The sequence below is a fragment of the Rhinopithecus roxellana genome, chromosome 15, assembly GCF_007565055.1.
Source record: "Rhinopithecus roxellana isolate Shanxi Qingling chromosome 15, ASM756505v1, whole genome shotgun sequence".
In the NCBI taxonomy this organism is placed as follows: Eukaryota; Metazoa; Chordata; class Mammalia; order Primates; family Cercopithecidae; genus Rhinopithecus; species Rhinopithecus roxellana.
In genome coordinates this window covers 65,830,759-65,848,231 of record NC_044563.1, presented here as the reverse complement: position 1 = coordinate 65,848,231, position 17,473 = coordinate 65,830,759, and the positions used below count along the sequence as shown (strand labels likewise).

The 17,473-nt window shown below is 44.0% G+C and overlaps 1 protein-coding gene across 2 annotated transcripts in view; it reads left to right on the top strand.

Annotated features, from left to right (window-relative positions):
- The window catches only part of NTM (neurotrimin), a 973,960-nt gene that overhangs the window by 15,808 nt on the left and 940,679 nt on the right, over positions 1-17,473 (top strand). The gene's annotated exons all lie outside the window — the stretch shown is intronic.

Genomic DNA, 17,473 nt, shown 5'->3' with positions numbered 1-17,473 from the left:
ATGAGAAAGTTCTGGAAATGAATGGCGGTGATAGTTGTATAATATTGTAAACATACTCAGTGCCACTTAATTGTACACTTAAAAAATGGTTAAAAGGGTGAATTTTATTTCATGCATATTTTACTAGAATAAACAAATGAAAATTAACAAAAGAGATAATCAGCTGTCTCTGGCGTAGGAAGGAGGCAGGTAAACGTGTAAGCTTGGTGGCAGGAAGTTAAAGGAGCTTGCATTTGCTAGCTTTTATTTTCCTTGAGTATAATGCAGGGAAAATCTGTGTGTTTGCACACACCTGTGTCCAGATCCACATCTTTGTGTGCATATACCTGCAGCCTGATTTTTCCAAGAAAACAAAAAGGACTGAACTAGTTGCTCGTGTAATGGGAGAGACAGCTGATGAGTGAACAAGATAATCCTGTGCAGTATTAATCACTTTTCCCTCATGCCACTGTCTTTTCTCTGGACTTTAAATAAAAATATAGTCTACCCCAGTCTTCTTTCTTTATCCCTTTTTTTGATTCTGGTCCTACCATTTAGGGCCATCTCCCAAACATATCCAGAGCTCATCATTTACTCCTTTCTTGCATTGCCTTTTTAAGGAATTAAAAAGATATGTTTTTATCTTTACAAATTACAAAGCATATTCATATCAAATACATTTCTTAATCTCCACATCAATCAGAATATCCTTTCTCATCCCAGGCTATCATTAAGGTTATGAGCTGAGTTTTTTCCCCAAGCCGTTATTTTCCTCATCTTTCAAATAGGATATATGAATTTCCTTGGAAGGTAGTTTTCACATTTAACCAAATTAACTGTGTGAAAACTTTTGGCACTCAATTCATATTGCAAAATTAAAAGCCAATGTTTTTGAAGCTCGCTGACAGCACAGGTACTTGTGACCGGACCTCCCTATCAAAGTTGTCTGCTTCTCTCTCTTGGCTCGCTCTCTCTCCCTCTCTCTCTCTCTCTCTCTCCCTCCCTCCCCCTCTCCCTCTCTCTCTCGCTCTGTTCCCAGCACTCCCCTCTTCACTCTGCTCCATCGCCCCAGCAAACATTGAAGACTGGTGCCCTTCCACAGCTCTGTACATTTGCAGGAGCTGCTTTCTAACGGGAATGTTCTTCTATGGCCCCAGCAAACACTGAAGGCTGGTGCCCCTCCACAGCTCCACACCTTTGCAGGAGCTGCTCTCTAATAGGAATGTTCTTCCTGCAGGATCAGGACAGTGGAACACTGTACATTCTCATCTTAGTGTTGAGTGATGATGGAGTAAATAAGACCAGGGAAAGAATTTAAGAGGCTGAAAAAGGAGAACAACAATAGCAGAAGGGGGTGACTTTATTTAACAACAAAGTATTATATATTTCAAAATAGCTAGAAGGCTTGAAATGTTTCTACCACATAGGACCAATGTTTGAGGTGATGGACACCCCTAGCACCCTGGTCTGATCATTACACATTCTATGCATGCAGCAAAATATCACAGGCACCCCATACATATGTACTAATATTGTGTATCAATGAAAACATTTGTAAAAAGAAAATAAATCTGAAACCCGCTCCCCTCTTAAAAAAAAAAATGGAGAACAAAAGTTTGTTAAGACTGACTCCAACCCATCATTTTTATACTTAGCCTTCCTGGGGACCCTGGTTTCTAATCTGCCCTGAGAAAAGAGAAAGGGATCTGAGACACCTAACATCATTAGACCAGGACTCTCCAAGCATGGCCTCCAAATCAGAAAGTATGGGGCCAGAACCCAGCAATCTGTGTGTCAAGAAGCCCTTCAGGATATTCATCCTAAAATTTGAGAACCATTGATTTAAAAGAGTGTGAAGACTGAAAGTCGGGAGCTCTTTCTGGAAGGGCCACTCCCAGAGCTGGACATGGGGAAGAGGAAGCAGCAGCATGGACCCTGCCTTTTGGGAGGGGCCTCCGTGTCTCTCAAATACTCTTACCTTAGAAAAAATCCACTAAACCACCGGGACAGAGGAGGCTTGGTGGTGCGTAAGCAGTATAAATATGTACGTTCACGTATTTATGTAAGTACATATAGATTCTCTTTGGCTAGGGCTGCCAGATTTAGCAAATAAAAATCCAGGACACCAGATATATTTAAATCCCTGATCAACAAATGATTTTTATTATGCAGAGCACATACTAATACTAAAGGACTTTTTTTGTGTGTGTTTTTTTTGTTTGTTTGTTTTGTTTTGTTTTGCAATTCGAATTTAATCGGGCATCTTCTTCTCGTTTTTAGCAGGCATCCTACCTTTTGCCCATAAGTATTAGGTACATCAGGGAAATAGCCTGATCAGAATCAGTGTCTAAAGGTAGAAGTGGGTTTTAATGGCCTATTTATTTACATTTTTATAGGAATGTGTATGAGTTAGCACAGAAGCAAAAGAATGCTGCTCTTTCTGGCTCATTGGATTATTTTAAGATCTGTATTTGGGGAAAGAGAAAGCAAGCAAGAGAACATAGGGGGAAAGATGGTGGTTGGCTTGGCGCAGTGGCTCCCACCTGTAATCTCCCACTTTGGGAGATCGAGGCTGGTGAATCACTTGAGGTCAGGAGTTTGAGACCAGCCTGGCCAACATGGTGTAAACCTCGTCTCTACTAAAACTACAAAAATTAGCCGGGTGTGGTGGTGGCACATGCCTGTAATCCCAGCTAATTGGGAGGCTAAGGCAGGAGAATTGCTAGAACCTGGCAGGCAGAGGTCGCAGTGAGACAAGATCATGCCATTGCACTCCAGCCTGGGCGACAAGAGCGAGACTTCATCACAAAAAAAAAAAAAAAAAAAAAAAAAAGAGAGAGAGAGAAAGAAAGAAAAAGAAAAAAGAAAGATGGTGGTTGAAAGTGGCCCACATGCCAGCAAGTCCTCCCCGCTAGTCAAATAACTGAGCACCTATTATGGGCCAGGCCCTGATTTACAGGACCCTGAGCGAGATAAGCAGCAACCTTCTAGGTTGCTTCTAGGAGGTTGAGCTCCCTGCCTTAGGCCTGGTTCCTGGGCAGGTTTCCTGCAGCCACCCCTTACCTGCCCCAGGTGACAGGATGCCACCCCAGAGGGTGGGACCTTGATGCTGTGGCTGGGCAGTGAATGACAAGCTTCCTAATGAGATGCAGCTGGGGGAGCGGCTTGCTGACAGAACAATTTGCCTGTGCCCAGAATATCCCTCAGCCTCGGCAAAGCGGCAGCCTGGCGGGCGTCAGGAGAAATTTCAGGCTTTATCATTCGCCTTGGTGGCAGGTGTGCTGCGAGCCGCCGTACTTCCCGTTGTGCTTTTCCAGACCTGCAGACTGGATGGGCAATCCACCCAGGCTTCCAGAGCCTCAGGAAGAATGTGTAAAACTATTTCCTATTTTTTTCCTCTTCCTGATCTGCTTGTGTTTATGTAAATGACTGGAAAAGCAGTTTTCGGCTTATTTTCACAGCTTAAGGGCTTCGTGAGAAGCTTATTATTGAAAAATTAGAAACTGAAAGCACCGTCTTAGACAATGAAATAGCAACCCAGCGACTATGTGTGTAAGGCTGGGTGTGCTGTAACTGGCTGCCTTGCAAATAGGAACTCCCCTGGGATTCAGTAATCACACACGTGGCAACAGGTTGTCTGTTTCAACAGAGAGTGAGTAATCAAAGGAGATTTGCAGTTAATCCAAATATAACAGAGAAGCATCCAAGGGAAGCCCAGGAGAAGGAGACTAGAAGAGTGAGGGGTGGATGAGGCCGGAGCTTCCTGGTTTGGAGTTCCAGATGCAGCAGAGAGAACTGGGAGAGGGGCGCTCTCTCTGAGTGCTTGGGTTGGTCCATTTGCATTGCTATGAAGGAATACCTGAGACTGGGTAAAGTACAAAGAGGTTTATTTGGCTCATGGTTCTGCAGGCTGTATTAGTGTGGCACAAGCACCTGCTCAGCTTTGGGTGAGGCCTCAGGAAGCTTTTAGTCATGGCCAAAGAGAAGGGCTACTTTCAGGTCACACGGTGAGAGAGGGAGTAAGCAAGAGAGGAGAAGGAGGTGTCATGGTGTTTTCAACAACAAACTTTCCAGTGAACGAGAATCCATGACTTGGAGGAGAGGACCAAGCCATTCATGAGGGATCTGCCCCCATGACCCAAACACCTCCCACCAGGCCTCACCTCCGACACTGGAAATCCATTTCAACATGAGATCTGGAGGGAACAGACTATCAGCCATGGAGGAACAAGCTGCACAGAGGAAAGGGAAAACGAGGCTTGGCTACACATTGAAGCAAACCAGAAAAATAACAATAACCTGAGCACTCGGCCCTTACACTTGACCGGCAAATGTAAAATTGGGGAGGGATTAATTAGCATTCAGTGATTTACTTCAAAATCCTGAGTCCTGCACTGGATTGGGGTCAGGGGTGGAGAAGGACTTGCTCCATCTCGGCAGGCTAGAAAGAAGAAAGTGGCGTGGGCCTGGGAGACAGTGGAACCCATCAGTGTTTTAGGGAGACACTTTAGTTTGCATGTGTATCTCTGTGGTTCTCAAAGTGTGGTCCCTGGCTGGCAGCATCAGGGTCCCCTGGCACTTGTTAGCAATATGAATTCTCAAGCCCCACCCCCCAGAGAGCCCTCTGACTCTGGACCTCTGAGGGAGGCCCAGCAATCTGTGGATCAAGAAGCCCTCTGGATGATTCTGATGCACGCTTCAGTCTGACAGCCAACGGCAGACCCGGTTACCTGGCCAGAGGTACCAGGAGGTGCTCACTCAGGGTTCCTCTGTGGGCTTCTGTGTGGACTACTACACCCAGTCCCAGGGGAGATCCTGGAGCAATTCTGTGCTGAGCCTTCTGTCCTGATCTTCCTAACCTTGTGGGGCTGCGGGAAAGGCATTTCACATTTATTACACGTGTACTACTACCATGTGCCAGGCACTGCTAAATGTTTTATGTGTGATATTTAATCTTTCCATCAACCTCGTGAGGTAGGGGTTGTACATACCATTTTATTGCTGAGAATATTTGGGTTCAGAAAGGCCAACTTGCCCAGGCCTAGGTTTCCCGAGCCTGTACCCTTATTCATTCTCACACAGCCTCTCCGCCACATACTTTTCTGTCCCCAGATGCTTTGGGTGTCACCTACACAAAGAAACTACCAGCCTGGCAGGGCCCTAGCTCTCCACTGCCAGGCTTGGCCTTCCCCGCCCCACTCCTTGCCTCATGTTAATTTCCCACCTGAGTACTGAGTACTTTATAAATAGCAAATCTAAAATGAATTTTCCACCAGCGATCATTAGCTCCCTTGACATCCATTAAACATTCTCGCAAGCAGAGTGAAGTGACAAAAGGGATTGATTTTTACAGTATGCTTAATAGGGGAAAAGAAAGAAAGGTGTTGACAAGTCTTTTTTTTTTTTTTTCTGTCCTGATATCACCAGGAATTTGAAATCAGTCAAATGACTTTTATCTGGGAAAAAAAAAAAAAGAAGGCTAGGATTGGGTGCAGGAGGAGAGGGTCGGGAGACGGAAACAGGTTCCCAGCACCCTGTGCGGCTCATTTCTGCATCCGTGACAGGTAAACATAAAGTTAGTTACCTAGTGCCAGCCACCAAGATGAATATGTCAGATTTAATGCTTCAAAATATATAGGGTCCAAGCCAGGGAGGGAGTGGGGGGAGTGGAGGAGGAAAGAAGGCTGTATTAAGGGAGACGGACAATAACCAATCTTCTGCTGAAACTATTGGAAGAATAAATGTGTTGATGCAATAGTGGAAGTCAGAGAAGGCTGGCATATGAGGCACTGTAGCTGAAAATTTAACTTTGATTTCAATTTTCATATTTGTCAGCAATAATTAGATTCAAGAAATGTTTTGCCACTGTTCTAAAATACTAATAAGTAGAGGCCTTTGTAGTGTGGTTAATGGAGTCTTTTCTCCTAGCGGTCTAGGAAAATTCCATTAAAGCAAAAAGTCATACTATATTACAGTGTTTCAATATACATGGACTCTGTTGCTGCAGTGATATCATCCCAGGGATGGGAGTCCTCTGTGCAACCACAGAGCCCCTGACAGGAAAGGGGTTGGGGCTTCATAGGCCTTAGCTATCTATCATTTCAGACCTGTACAGACCTCCCTGGCTCATGGGTGGGGGTAGGGGAAAGAGAAGAACAAATTCAATGAAGCCTCGCCTTGGGAAGGATGTGTTTTATAAGCATCACCTCCTGGAGCAGGTTGAAGAGAGGGCAGGAGGAGTTGATGGGCACTTTCCCTGCTCTCCCCAGTCTGGACGCCTGTTGCCTATTCCTTTAATGAAGAAGCTCCATCCAGTGGCAGAATCTACATGCACTCCTCCTCCCAAGCCTCTGCCTGCTCTGAAAGTCTGGAAGGCTGCTTTCTCTTGAGATCAGAATTTGATAAAGAGGCCCAAGGTCTATTATTTTTGATTGGCTTTTCCCTGGAGTGCCTGTGCATCTCTGATATCCTGGGTAACTCCCTGCAGGGCAGTATGGGGCGGATTGGGTTTCACCTGCTTTAATGTAGTGAAGGGTTAAGCGTGTTGCGCCCACACACTCCAGAGAGTCCCTGTGGATGACGGAAGGCCTAGGGCATCCTCATCTCCCTTCTACCCTACTTTCCACACCACTCCCCTGCCGTCAGGGGTTAATAATCACGTGCTGGGCTTATTCAGATGGGCTCGCTCTCTGTCTGGAACACCCTCTCCTAGGCAGACTGCTGCTGCAGACACAGCCACCTGTTAGCCCATCTCCCTGAGTCCAGGGAGCTCAAGGACCCTTCTCTCGATTGTCCTTCCCAAAATTCGGAAGTGGATCCCCAAACTGGGATGCCAGTCCTCGCCCAAAGGAAGCCCCATGGGCCTATGGGATCTCACCCACCTCCCCACACATGGTCTCCTTCATGTCAAATTGTGCTCTGCTTGACATAGTAGTAGAAAGACTTGGAATTTACTAATCCTAAACCATAAATGGGAAGTGATGGAGGAATGGATAGATGGCAGGTGAGGGGAGGAGGGTCCCACCAGGTTTACCACCTAGGCCTGGATAAAGATGACTTGCAGAAGTCACACAAGGCAAAAGGGAGATCACACCCATTCCATTAGTGCAGGGCAGCTCCCTCCCACCCTTCCCTGTGCCCATTCCTGGGTGCTTCTTTTCTGGGCCTGTGCCCTCCCCTTGCTGCCCCCACCCCCACCTCCCAGGGTGAACAGAGAGGCAGGGCCTGTACTTCTCCCCAACAGAGCAAAGACTTACCTTTGGCCCATGCCTCTCTCTCTGCCCCTCCTTCCTTCCCTCTTTCCCCACCAATCGCTGCCTAGCTGCGGCTTTACTTTTCCCTAGTGGCATGTGCCAGATCTTATCCCTATGAAGCACTTGAGGATGAAAGAAGGAAGGGGATATTAAATCCACCAGTGATACGCGTGGCAATTGGGAGAGGCTTTTGTTGTGTCATTTCCTACCTCCTTCAGCCTATTAAGCAAACAAAAGTGCTTGTGGAATGAGAAATGTAAATGGCCAACGCAAGCCGATTAATCCTAGATGTACAATTCCATTAATAAGGCCGCTTTTTAATAGGCGGCTCTGGCAGCAACAGCAGGCAGGCCAGGAATTGATGTATTCTCTGTAATTGTATTGCAACTAATAGGATATGAAGAAAATTGTACCGGAGAAGCAGGTCTTTCAACACGATTTTCCAATCAGCTGAAATAATGACTTGCAGTGGAAAGCCTTGAAAAGGAATGACACACACAAAAATACAACATCGTCCAGAAGTGTCCATGATTCCCAGGCCCAGATTGAAGCTTTTTTCTTTCTTTTTCGCCTGACTTCCCTCATTTTTCTCTCTACTCCACTCTCGTTCTTCATCTCTTCTTCCCCACAGGTAATGCCAAGAGTCTGGTCACCTGTGGAGGGTCTCCCAGGGAGATTCCCCACCCCTGCCCCCCAGCCTTTTGCCTGTCTAGGCCCCCTCACTGGCTGAGATTGCTTGGTCCACCTTTTGGGAAGTCAGAGCGAGAAGGAGAGAGGCTGGGTGCTCTATGGAGTGAAGACTGAGTAGGAACTCAGTGTTGGCCCTTCTACTAATACTAGTTGTTGAGTGACTTTGGAGCCATGCCTTCACCTCTCTGGATTCTCATCTGAGTGAAGCTTCCAGCCCCAAAATGCAGTCGCTCTGAGTGCATTTTCAAAGAGCAGGCTGGGAGAAAAGCTGGCATCCTTTCACTTCAGGACCAACGAAGGCTGTCTAAGAACAAGAGCCCCTCTCTAAAGGGGTGTCCTCATTATCTGCATGTCCATCTACTGAGAGGCCCCGCAGAACTCAGGCATCTCAATGTTGAGCTCAGCTTTGGAAGTCAGGCCTGTGTGCATGCTTAATCACAGATAAGTTGGTCACTTCACTCCTTCATTCCACAAATATTTGCAGGGTGCCAGTGGTGCACTAAGGCACTGATCTAGGTTCTGGAAACGAAGCAGTAAATAAACCAGGCAAAACAGAAGTCAATCCTTCCCCTCATGGTGCTTGCAGTCTATCGAGTCAGCAACACTTTTGGTGAGCCTCACAGCTGGGGTGTTAGGCACTGGACCTTTCTCTGAGGCTACTTAGGGATGGGAACTAAAAGTCCCTCTACTGTTGTTTACTTGGCCAAGGTGGCAGTGGGAGCCAGGCTGCCTTCACATGGCCCCTGCCAGCACCTCTCAGTCCTGTTCTCGGCCTCTCCTAATCACTGGGTCTCTGTCCTGCCCATTTGTGTGTGGACTCTGACCCTTCCTTGGTCACAGACTGGAGAGTAAATATAAAAAGAAAAGGCAAAGCACATTTCAGTTGAAATCCCCAAGGAAACTGATATGATTGCTGAACAGAAATGGTTCCAATAAGGGCAGAGAGGAATATTGCTTTTATAGCTTTTGGGACATAAAACATTTAGAAAATGTGATTGACTGGCAGGGTCTAATTTATCATTTATATCATCCCCTCTGCTCTCACACTCTGTATCTTGCTCCCCACAACACCCAGGCAGACACTCACGTGCAAACTTTTTTCTCTCTTCTTTCTTTCCTTTCTTCTTCTTTCTCTGAGACTTGGATTTATCGTCATTCCGTTAAGGAGGAGAACTCCTGTGGCTATTTATAATTAATGCTCAGAAACCTGCCAATCCATTTAATGACACTAGCAGGTCATGGCCCCCTTATAGCTCTCCATTAATCATCATTAGAACAGCTCTGAGTTTTTACATTCTTTTTAAATGTTAATTCACCTCTGTAATGCTCCTTTTAGTTAAAACTGTAAAGGGAGAAGTGGCTGGTGTCTCCACGCTGCCCGCCTGGGAATAGCGTGGTGGGGTTGATAAAGTCTGCTTGATTTCCTCTGTTCTTTTTCTCCTCTGACCCCGGTCCCTGCTACCAGATGTCAACCCAGTTTGTTCTTTGGTTGCCTAGATTTATCTTCTGAAAAACACCCAGTGGCTTAAAGTTCTGGGCAAATAAACATATTTGAATACCTTTGGACTCCCAAGGCTCAGGCCGCAACCCATGAGAAGTTCTTGGCTTACTCACTAAGACCCAGGGTCCTGACGTGGCAGTGCAGCTCCTAGAGGTGAGGGGGGTCTAGAACTGTTCATGTGATTTCCCGGCACTCAAGGGCAGGCTCCAGAAAAGCAGGTAAAAAGGAGTCAGGTAAAGAATTATCTTTCTTTCTATCAAGGGAGCTGGCCACTTGCTTCATTTTTGCTACTGATGGGCAATGAGACTGGGCAAAACATTCAACCTCCTTCCTCACCTACGAAACGGGATCCATATCTGTCATTTCCAAAGAAAAGGGTTAAATCTGTAAAATATTAACTGGCATTGAAATCATCCTGGACTTTTAAAACCGATCTCAGTGCCAGGCATAGTATTAGTGTCATTCCTTGCCCTTCTCTGCCACTTTCCTATGCACAGCTTGACCTCCAGCTCTGCAGCCTTCATCCCTGTGGATGTGTACATCTTCACGCCTCTCGGTCTGTTGCTTTTAGATCATATTTCCCCAGCCATAAAAGTATATTTTGAATCATTAAAACAGATGTGGTGAAAGAAGTTATGGGAACATACGGCTGGGTGTGGCGGCTCACACCTGTAATCCCAGCACTTTGGGAGGCTAGAGCAGGTGGGTTACTTGAGGTCAGGAGTTCAAGACCAACTGGGCCAAGATGGTGAAACCCTGTCTCCACTAAAAACACAAAAATTAGTCAGGAACTATGTAGCTGTAACTGTAATCTCAGCTACTCAGGAGGCTGAGGCAGGAGAATCGCTTGAACCCGGGGGACGGAAGTTGCAGTGAGCTGAGATCGCGTCACTGCACTCCAGCCTGGGTGACAGAGTGAAACTCTGTCACAAAAAAAAAAAAAAAAAAAAAAAAGGAGGGGGAACATAAATGTGAACACCAATTCTATTATTGATTAGCTGTGCAACTCTGGGAAGCTCACGTCACCTCTCTGGGCCTCATTTCCCTTACTCTGAACTCTATATTTTTAAGATGCCATGATTTAGTAAATCCTGTGATTTTATTGCTTTCCTGTGAGTCTTCCCAAGGGGCTATTACAGTGACTCAGGAATAACTGGGAAAAAGTGGTCCTGTTTTGACCATCTGAGCTCTTAATTTTTCTTATCTTGTCAGGTGACATGCCCCAGAGTTGACAGCTCTAACAAAAGCAAACACAAATATATGAGGAAAATAGAAAAGACATTTTAAATTCATTTTTGACTCACTGTCTCATTTCTCTAGGCAAAATCCATCTTCATATCAGGCCTTTGGAACCATAAACTTGAATTTACTTTCAAGGCTGCCTGAAATCTACGTGTTCAGTGGAGAGGACCCCTCAGGGCCAACTGGATACCAGATGCCTCATCAGTTTTATCATCTTATCTTTTTAAGTGCTCCTTCAAAGTAGCTTAACCTCATTTTATACATGGGTAAACTGCGACTTTAAGAGGTAATGTGGCTAGTCCAAGGCTGATGTATTTTGTAGTTTTCAAGACCATGAGTCAAACCTAGCTCTCCCGAATTGAAGCCCAGCTTCTAGCTTTGTATGACTTCATCTTGTTTGGCCCACTCCCGTAGCCTTCTTTGGGCGGGCCTGAGGCGATACACCTTGAAGGACATAAAGACGTGTCCTCTTAGTTCTCCCGCCCGCTCTGTCTGGACACCCAGTGCCCCAGACATTTGAGAAGAGGTGTGATGAGGCCAGCCATGGTGCTCATGTGGTCAGCTCTTGTTCTAATCCTTAGCACCCATTCGGAAGCCAGTTATGGGGAAAGCACAGTGTGTCTTGGGACTCTGCTCCTGACTGGATGGCTTTCCAAGATCACTGAGATGGCTCTTCCTCCAGCATAGAAATTGATGGATGGTTATCCAGACAGCAACTTATGACCTCTGATTTGGACTAGCAACCTCCTTTCCTGAGTTTATCCTTCACTGTGTTCAAGTTCCCTTTGGCATCAGGATGTATAAATGGGCTTCCTGGGGGTTTTCTATAAGAGCCCACCAGCCATGCCTCCTCTTTTCCAGTCTTTGTACCTGTCCCCAGTTCTTACAGGGACAGTCATACTCATCTCTCCCTTCCCTGCAGAGCACCGCTGATAGTCTAAGTAGACACAAGTCCCTGAGCTGGGCTTCGGCCATCTGTCTGCCCTTCACTTGAGGATGCAATAAAATCTGCTTGACAATTATGTCAGTACAAAGGGCAGAAAGGACTGTGTGTCACAAAGCTGTGTAAAATTTATTCTTTCAAAGGTTGTATCAAGAATATTGTGGCCAAAAAGAGCTCTAATAGCAAGTGAGCACTGTGTAATCTGCCTCTTTCTCATGTGGCTACTTTCCCCTATTAGTGGATTTTGTGTTAGTTCTGCTTGGTACCAAGTTAATAACAATAAGACCTTATAATAGTGTAGCACTGCATATGTTTGAAAGGGCTTTCACGAATCTATTATATCGTCAAATCTTCATGACTGCAGTTGGATTTTAGAACTGAAAGGGCTTTGGAAAACATTTCACCCAACATTCTCAGCTGATTATTATTGATGTATTTTGTTTAGCTTAAGTAATGTATCTTTATTAAATATAATTTGGAAACCATACAAAAGTAGCTTTAACAAGATTTAAAGTCACTCATGCACAGTTACATTTAATGTATTTTTTTCTAATTTTTTCTTATTCTCTGCCATGGTTTTTATTATATAGTTATAATAATATCATTTATATCTCATTTTTTTCTTTTAAGAATAGATCAGAAACAATTTTCCATGTCAGTTACATAGTATTAGTGAACATCATTTTAATTGGTTTCATTATATTACATCAAGTAGACGTACAATACCACTGCACTATGTTTGGACATTTATGTTGTTCTAAATTTTTTGCTGTTATAAATAATGTTTCAGTGAACATCTCCATGATTATGGCCTTATTCCACTTTTATGATGATTTCCTTACACACCATCACTATAAATTCTATTACCACCAATACTCTTACTTTACTCAGGGGAAACTAAGGCATGGAAAAACAAAGTAATCCCAGACCCCACATTCAGTTAGAAAAACAGCACAGACCCCAAGTCAGGTCTTTTGTCTCTTGGTTTCATATTGCTTCCATTATATAGTGGTTCTTAGAATTTCTAAATAAAAGGCTTGAACATTACATGAAAGTAATTTCATTTTTAGTACCCAATGGTTGAGAAAAAATTACAATAAAAACTGCAATAAATCTTGTAGCACCTGTAAACAATGTGTATGCAATTAAACACGGCAGCATTCATATGTATTTGGAAGCAGTGTGAACAGAGCACGTGGAGAGAAATGCATTGAAGCTGCCAACAACGCTTCATGTGCATATGGACCCTAAATCCCTTTTAAAACTCCCCTCTTTGCCCCACACCCCAAACTCAGGTCCGTTGTTCTTTAAAAAGAAAGCATCCCTCGTTTGCTGCCAGGATGTTCGTTCCAAGCTGGAGTCCATGGGGACCATAATTATCTCCCTTTGAACCTCTCCTGCCCTGAATTTACAGGGATAGCAAGCATGGTAGAAGAGAGATGGACTCACTATTCTGATTCTTGAGAGCTGGAACAGTCCTGCAGTGAGACTGATGTACAGACATCAGGGCTCTACAACCCAAAACAAGAGTCTCCAGTAATAACAGGTGTTTCAATTTGCTGACTGCCTACTAGGTGCAAGGTACAACCCTAGTTGCTATGTATGGATTACATCTATTTGTTTTTACAAGATTGCTATATTTGTCACAGTTTCACAGATGAGGAGACTGAAGAGGACAGTTGAACTGACATGGAAACTGAGTGATAGGGTGGGGTTTTGAGCCCTGGAACTGTGACTGCTAATCCTATACTCTTACCCTCTGCACAGAGAGCCCCTCACCCAGTGTCCCCAGACATTTGAGAAGAGGTGTGATGAGGCCGGCCATGGTGCTCCTGTAGTCAGCTCTTGTTCTAATCCTTAGCACCCATTCGGAAGCCAGTTATGGGGAAAGCACAGTGTAGGACTCTTGGGACTCTGCTCCTGACTAGATGGCTTTCCAAGATCACTGAGATGGCTCTTCCTCCAGCATAGAAATTGATGGATGGTTATCCAGAGAACAACCTATTTTGCCCATGGGCTTGGTGCTCTGTCATGACTGGAAAAGTAACTATGCACAGATCATGATTATGGCATAGATTGGGTACACATGAAATTGCTAATATGCACCTGTTTTGATGTATGAAAATATCATTTTCATGAGATTCATCCTAATTTATGCTATGTAGGGAGCCTGATTGCCCTAACAACTCATCACTGACTGGTAGCACGTCGTAATAGTGAAAGAGAGGTGGATATCTAGCCACCCGACCTACCCCCTGTCAGCGTAAGGAAGCTGAGAAGGACCCCCAGTAAAGCTGAGAGCATTAGAGGATGACAAGGCTGTAAATGAATAGGCGGGACGTCACCTGCCCCTTCTCTCTAATCTCTCTTTATGTCCTCTCAGTTTACCAGCTGTCCTGAAGCATTTGCAACTCAGTGTCTGTTCCCACTCGCTTTTGTGAGGGCTCTTTTGGGGCTTTTATCCCTTGTGCTGAAGACCATGCTCATTTTCTCAAACACAAAGCCCCACAGGAGCTCCATCCAAAAGCACAGTCTTTGTTCCTGGACCGTGTCTCTAGTTGAAATTCCTGGAGTATTGGTCAAAAGCATGGGATTGAGAACTAGAGGGACCTTGGCTTGAGTCCTGATTCTACCACTTATTGTGTGACCTTGAACAATTTATTTACTTTCTCCCAGCTTTGGTTTTGTCAACTATTAGATGATTTTGATAATTAAATTCCAGAACAGATGCAAATGTGTTGACGCATTGTCGACATGGAACACATTGTTACTTCCTTCTTTTCTGAATCTGGTGACTAGAATAGATACCAGCTAAGAAAATCTGAAGTTTCTGTTTTCACGGAGGAAAACCTATAGACTGAACTATAAGCCGATACCTAAGTTCCAGTAAGTATTGATATGCTTATGTGGACAATGTCCCAAAGCATGTGAAATGAGGAATGTTTTAGAAAATCTAGGACATGTGTTATCATTTAATCACCCTCCCTTCCTTGAGCTTTGAATAAAATCACTTTTATTCCTGCTCTCTTTGGGTCTAACATTGGGCCTTCTATGTTTCTGGAGTCTGATACTGAACTTCTTTAACAATACCTTCCCCGCCGCCCCCACCACCTGCCATACACACACACACACAGAGAGAAATATGAAAAAAGGAGAGTGAGACATGCATAGACAGACAGAAAATTTGAGACAAACACAGAGAGAGAGAGACAGGAGAAGTGGAAAGGAGAGAGCAACACATAGAGAGATCAAAACAGAATCACAAAAGCTAAAAATATTTAGCCTTTAATTTAAAACAAACAAACAAACAAAAAACAACAAAAAAAAAACACCTAGAGGCCTTAAAAAGCATACCCACACCACACAAAGAATAAACTCTCAGGTCACCTAGCTTTACCTGCTCCCACCAGAGGGCCACATCCCATCAAGAGAGCTGTAGCATTTGAGAAAGTATCTTTTTTCACTATTGAGAAGTCTCTTCTTAGTTGTTTCCTTGAGTGAAAACACAGATTTAGAAAACAGGTAGACAAGGGTTCGAATCCCTGATGGGCCCTCTGCTGGGTGTAGGATCTGAGCAAGTTGTTTAACCTGATTAAATGGAATTGTAATACCTTCTCTTAATGTTGTTCTAAGGATAAGTACAGTAATATGTAGCCATACTTGATACATAGTAGATACTCAATAAAGACATGATTTTAATTTCTGGAATTCAGATGTCCTAGTTGTGATTACTTCTTTCTCTGTCTTCCATTGGAAATCCCTTATACCCACCTGTGCCCCTCTACTCTCTGAAGATACTAGGCATTTGAAAAAGATGTTATACTTGAGACTATTAGAATGGTAAACTATTAGAAATGGTAAAGAATTTCCTCCAGATAAAATTTATCATTGAAAACTTCTTCATTACCCCATAATTATCCTCATCATTATGTGAGTCAGGCCACTGGAAATAAATATTTTTTTAAATTTAAACTAGGAGACTAAACTATGACTAATGGCCCCTGCTTGGCCTCTTAGTTACAGATGTAGGAGAGAGTGTTAGCCATGTCTTGCTCAGCCATCAAAGTCTTGGCAGAAGATACCTTGCTCCTGTGGAATAGTATGCCCTGTGAGCAGCGAGTTATTCTAAGAGAGTTTCTAGATGTAGTGCCAATTTTGGAAAGACCGCTGGCAGGAATTGGGCAAAGGGTCTTCATTGATTTATACAGGTGGGAGCATTTGGCTTCACAGAGCCTTAAGCATAGATTATATTCCAAAAATAATGTTATGGATGCAACACCATGAAAATCACATGTCATGTCATAACCACCATGATGAAATGTTGGATCCATATTTAGCAATTATTGTGATCTCTGCTATAACACTCAGTTCCATACACAAGAACTTGTCTAGGATTCAGCAATTTATACTGAGGTGTTCAGAGGAGCATGGTCAATGGAGAAAATTGCTTACTCCCCAAGAAAAAGAAAACTAAGTCATTTAAAAAACAAACAAATATTGGAGAATTCTGCTTGCTCGGTGGCCAAATGGGGGTTAGCAGATTCGTTTCCCTGGGAAGGGTCAAAGAAATAAGAAACTAAAAGAAAAAAAGGAGTCACACAGAAGATGGACCACATTACTGGGGCCTATAGGAAAACAGCACAAGCCAGCCAATGGGGAGAGCCAGTCCAGCCATCAGCTCCCTCGTGCGTGCCCACTCAGAATGGAAAGATACACAGAGACAACCAAGAACCAACATAAGCCTGCAAGAGAATGCTACTGTCTAAAAAGTAATTCTTAAAGCATATAATTCAGAATGAAAAGTCCAGGCAGAATGACATATCCTCTGGCCATATGAGTACTATCGAATCTTTATCAGAACTCTGATTAGACTTTCACAGCGTCTGCTGTAGTACCCTAGAGGCGCTCCGTAGGAATGATCAAAGGGCAGTATCATAGGGCCTGTGAGGACTGTCATAGGGAAATGGCGTTGTCCAGAAGGAGAAAGAAATTTAAGGGGTGACTTAATAAAGTTCACAATTAAAATAAAGGATACTCCATGTGGATGACAAGCAGCTGCTCTTCATTAGGCTTTGGGGACTGAGAAGTCGAAATCCAATTTAATTGCAGTAGAAAACGCTTAGGCTGCATAAAAGGAACAGATAACCAATCTGCTTACAACTTCTTCCAGATTCTGAGATTTTTAGACCTCCTGAATTGTCACTGTTCTCAGAGGGGACACCGTTTGCTTACAATCCAGTCGCAGACAGACTGTCCTCTTTGCTGGAGGTGTCCCTAGTGGCTACCATGTAAAATAATGAGACATTCAACTGAGTGAGCAGTGGCTCAAGTCCAAGCACATCACCTACACGTAGACCTCCAGTTTTTCACTCCATTCCTATTTTCACTTCACTCTTGATTTCCTATAGATGCTTTGGTCCTATGATCACTCTTGCACACACTCTCAACTCTGGTTCTCTTTCCTTCTATTGTATGTTTCTGGCAAAATCTCAAGTCTGCTTGACACCACCTATCCACTTTCTCTGATCCTGAACCCTCAGAGCTAGACGTTGCTGGGAGAAACACAAACAAACAACATCAACAACAAAAAAAACCAACGTGGTCTGTGTCATTTTAACATCTCAGAGTAACAAATTGCAAATGGGTGTTTACTACTGCCCGAGAATCCCACTATGCACTCTTAGGAGGTTTGCTTTTCTTTCTTTGGAGACATCTAATTTGTATCTTCTCCCCCTCCTCAAAAGTTTTATAATCTTCCAAAAATCTCCTTATTCCCACTTGGAGTGAATGACTCATATTTCACTGAGAAAATAGAAGCAATCAGGAACTAACTTATCTTCCGGATACCAAATCTCGGTATACCTG